Source organism: Macaca fascicularis, chromosome 12 (genome assembly GCF_037993035.2).
Source record: "Macaca fascicularis isolate 582-1 chromosome 12, T2T-MFA8v1.1".
NCBI classification, from domain to species: Eukaryota; Metazoa; Chordata; class Mammalia; order Primates; family Cercopithecidae; genus Macaca; species Macaca fascicularis.
This window is the reverse complement of record NC_088386.1, coordinates 118242906-118247476: the sequence shown is the minus strand read 5'-3', so window position 1 is coordinate 118247476 and position 4571 is coordinate 118242906. Positions and strand designations below refer to the sequence as shown.

The following is a 4571-nucleotide window of genomic DNA, read 5'->3' as shown; positions in this document are numbered from 1 at the left end:
ACGAGACTGCTGCGGGGCTGCCCGGAAATAACCTGAGTTTGCACCCACCCCCTCTAACCCCAGTCTCCAGCCAGCTTTCCCACTTGCGACCCGGAGGCTGCGAGCTTTCCCGGTTCTCTATGCCAATAATTGGAGGATCCCTCTCTCTCCCCAGAACTCACTCCTCAGCAGTGTGCTGGTCGTACAGCAACCTATTCACCTGGGAGGAGCTGGTCGCCCGGACGACTTCTAAGGTCTTCCCCGCGCCGTCCCCCAGAGTAGTTTTTCGGGGCGTCCGGGGGCAACAGGAGGTTTTCTGCCTCCCCCTGTCTCTTCGCCCCAGGCTCCTTTTCAGAGGGTCCTAGGGAAGAGGAGGACTGAGAACCGCGTGGTCCCCACTGAGCCTGGGGGTGAGGGGACAGAGGAAATGGGCCATGAAGTGTCCTCGCGAGTCCCTGTGCGAGTTTCTGAGCGCGTGCCCAAATAGTGAGTGGGAGGCATTTCCCGGCCTGTCCAGGGATCTAGAGCTGTCCTGCTAGCGCGCAACCAGCCCGTGTTTCCGGGAGCGCCTGGTGAGCAGCTAGCGCCAGGCGAGCCCAGAAAGGTGGAAGTCACGGTGGAAACGCCCGCCACGCTGCTGCTTCTCCAAACGCGCTCTGGGAAGGGATTAGGCGCCCCCTGCACTTTCGCTTTGGGCGTGATTGATGCGAACGGCGAGCTAAGGGCTGCGTAATTAATAAAGATCATGCCGGTTTTGTGGAAACGTTCCTCTTAATTAATGAAGGAGGGGGGTTCTAAGGGTGTTTGATTTGCATTTGGAAAATTCCCTCGGCGGCTCGGGCTCCGTGGTGAAGCGGCCCCAGGGACCCGGGACTAATTGGTAACCGCCCGGCCGAGGCGTTCTTGTTCCGGATCAAGTGTACCCCCATCCTGTTCCCCTCGCCCCGAGGTCTATCGGGCTGCACTCCCTGGGGCTCGGGGCCCCACTCAACTCTGTCTGCATTCACTCCTCCTCGAATGGGTCTCCTTGCCTTCTGCGGACATTGGCGGGCACCCCCGCCCCCTAGCCCCGCACGTTTCCCGCAGAGCTTCCTGATCCTTCTCCATCTAGAGGGTACCTCCAGGAGCCCAGATCGCCGATCCTTTGGCTCGGCCAGGGCTTCCGTCGCTGTCCCCTGGGAGGGGGCCGAGGGATGGAAAGAAGCATTTATTCCGTGTCTCTAAGGCCAAAGGGCGCTCAGGGAAGCTGAGAACCCTCCCCGCCCTGCGTGATTTTGTGTGTGTGTGTGTGTGTGTGTGTGTGTGTGTGTGTGTGTGTGTGTGTGTGTACATGTGTGGCTGTTTGTGTCCCTGTATGGGTCGTATATGTGTGTTTCTAAATATCTGGGAGTGGTGCGTTTTGTTAAAATACTACCTTTTCTCGGGCTTTACTGTTCACCTGCTGCAGCCCAGGCAAAAAAAGTCTCCTCTCCCTAGCGTTGCCGCCGTGAAACACACTTTCGCTTTAACCGTAGACTCCTCCTGGTCCCGGGTTGGAGGGGGAAGCAAGTGCTCCCTGCCCAGAAGGAACTGGGGGCAGGGAGGTGGGAGAGACCCAGTGGCCGCGTGCAGGGCCCGAGAGCCGAAAAGTGGCTTCAAAGGTTTTGGTAACGACTCTTCGGCCTTTATTTATGCCCCTATTAATACAATATCCATCATGTAGATATCGATCTTTATCCTTTAAACTGATACGCTGAGAATCAATTAGCCATGCAGATTACATTTCCTACATATCCAAATGTTAATCTCTTAGGCTCAGAGCCGGTGACAATATATTTTTGCAGCCAGATAGTATTAGATTTCTTTCAGAAAAAAAGAAGACGAAGAAGAACAGGAAGAAAGACTCTCCGAGGCTCCTTCCTCTTGGGGTTACTTGTCTTAACTCTTGGCCAGGCTGGGGCTGGGGTGTCCCTCACAGAGTTTTCCGGGGCCAAGAAGCGAGACCCCGAGGATGGTGCGCGCGCAGGGCCACGGCGGGGAGCCGGGCAGCTTTCTGCAAGAGGGCTGTGGGAGGTTGGCGGGTTATCGAGGGGTCTGCCCTTCTGCCGCGTGCTCCCTCCAAGCTAATCAACGCGTCTCCGTGGCCCCTTTCGATGGGTTTCTGTGTCGGAGATGGTCAGGTTTCATCTTTTTAGAATTTTTCCACCTGGTTCTCCAATCTCCAAGGTTCTGGATCAAAATTATTCTCCTGTCCCTCGCCCCCAAACCTACGACTTGTTTAAAGGTTCATCTCCAGAAAAAGAAACTTTATTTAAAAGAGGAAACGGGTGTTTTCTTGGGTGATGGGAGATGAAAAAGTTTAAGGTCTAGGAAGGAACTTAATGAAAGTCATATGTAGAAATTCAGGAAGCTGAGGCATCCTGCTTTGGTTGTGGTGATGAGAGTTTCTCCCCTCTTCCCTCGCCCACGCCTTCCCTGCATTCTTCCCTCACTTTAATATATTTTTTAAAAATTTATTTCCTTCTTTCTCTCTTTCCTTCTCCCTCTCTTTCTTCTTTTTCATCCCCTCCGCCTCTTCCCCAGTTTTGAAAGAGTGAGGGGTCGAGAGAGGACGTGTCCTAGGGTGGGCAGCCCTCCTGGGGTCTGTGGACTGCGGGCTCTCAGGAGACGCCCGGGTGGAGTCGAATATCTCCGAGAGGCAGGTGCGCGCAGCACGCTTCAAAACGCCTCTCTGCAGTCCCAGGTCCACGCTCCCCAAGACTCTGGCCAGATCGCGCAGGGCTTGGCCCCTGACAACTCTGCCTCCTCCACCTGTCGCGTTTACTCCGTTTAGTTGGCTATGCAGTCTCTGGCCCCAGATGTGCTTTTAAAACCCGAGGAACGCGGGTGCCGGACTGATTCTCAGCCTCTTCCCTCGGGGTCCCATGATCCCACTGTGGCGAGCTTCCAGGCTTAGCGAGGAGATGTGGGTTTGAACATTCGTCTCCCATGTTTCTCTTTTCTTGCTCCTCGCGTCACTGGCCCCTCTTCCCTACCGCTGAAATCCGTCTCGAGGAGAAATTTTCTCCGAGGGTTCCAGAGACCCAGGCTGAAAAGCGGCTGCGGCTCACTGCGCTGGTTCAGGAGCTGGGGCCGCGTGGAGTCGGAAGGAGTCCAGTATGGATCTGAGCGAAATAAAGACCAGTTAGTTGTCCCCGCCCAGTACCCTCCTCCCCCAACAGCAGGACACACAGCCCCAGCTCTTTGTGTACAGGCGCCCGGGGGCAAGAGTTCCTGGAGTGGTCACTCGCCTACTTTTTTGCTCCAGGAATCAAGGAAACCAACGGACCCCAAGATTTCTTTTATTCACTTCTTCCAACTCTGTTCCCGCCCCGACCTCACTCACAGCCTTCGCCTGACTCTGCAGAGGTCAGACTTTCTGGTCTTTCCAAGGCCCAGGCTGCCTGCCTCCAATATAAGACCGTCCCTCAGCTAAGTAAGGCCCTTCAACTCTTACCCCTTTCACACACTCCAGGTTCTTTCACTCACACACATACACACAGCCCGAATACACACACTCCCCGAATACACACACCAAAGAGCAGTTACCGAATTTCTCTTCTAAACATCACCTCCACCCCACCATGAACTTTTACCTAATTGAGTAGAACATTTTTTGGAAGATTAGACAGACTTACTCTAATTTTCTAAAAGACACCTTCCCCCACCCCACACCCCCGGAGAATCGGGCTTTGGAATCTTGTCTTCCTTGTTTTGCCTAAAAATAATTTTCTCAGACCCAAATGGACTAGGAGACCAACTGCGATGAGATGTATTCTCTCCCTCCCTCCCTGGCTTTAAAAACCTCTTTCTTCTTTCCCTCTTTTCTTTTTCCTTTCCTATTTTCCTTCTTCCTTTCCTATTTTCTGTCTTCCTTCCTTTCTTCCCACAAACCACATGTTCTTTATTGTAAACCCGCTCACAAGTTCCCTGGGGCTCCCCCAGCTGCAGGAACAAACCCACTTCGGCTGGCCTACACCACGTTTCAATGCGATGTCCACATCCTCATCCAGTCCCTTAATCCGAACTCATCCCGACTGATTTTTCGATGGGGAGAAGAGCGGCGCCAATGCTTTTGACAAATAACTGCGGGGGGCCTAAAGGCGGTCACTGAGGCAGCGGCTGCGAAGGACCACGGGTTTAACCCGGGCATTCATCAATCCTGTATCATCACATCCGGACCGGAAGCTCATGATCAGGAACCTGGCGTTTCGATATCCTCCCCGTGAGCCCCCGGCAGCCTTTCTGTGGGACTGGGGGTTTCTCAGCGTTTGCCCAAATTTTACTGCATCCTGAGAGTCACGCCTGGGGCTGGGCGGGTGGCCAGGAGCTTCTCTGCTCGACCATGTCAGCCTGCTAGAGCTTGGCCCTTCAGACAGGACGAAAAAGGCCTGGGCGGCAGACGCCAGTCCCGCTCCCTACTAGGTCAGGGACATTATTTTGAATAGATCATAATTTCCTCTTAAGACTTGTGTTTCACTGAGTATAAACTCATCCCTCAGAGGCCCAGAGGAGTTCATGGGCCATGAAACCCTTGTGCCAGTGTCCTCAAGTGCGGAGGCTGTGTGCTGAAG

General features: G+C 54.1%; 1 long non-coding RNA gene across 1 annotated transcript; it reads right to left on the bottom strand.

Annotated features, from left to right (window-relative positions):
* Window positions 1-1635: 1635 nt before the first annotated feature.
* LOC102134707 (CCDC140 long non-coding RNA) lies at window positions 1636-3127 on the bottom strand. Its single transcript, XR_006691310.2, has one exon. It is a non-coding gene; the product is annotated as a CCDC140 long non-coding RNA (long non-coding RNA).
* Window positions 3128-4571: the final 1444 nt, after the last annotated feature.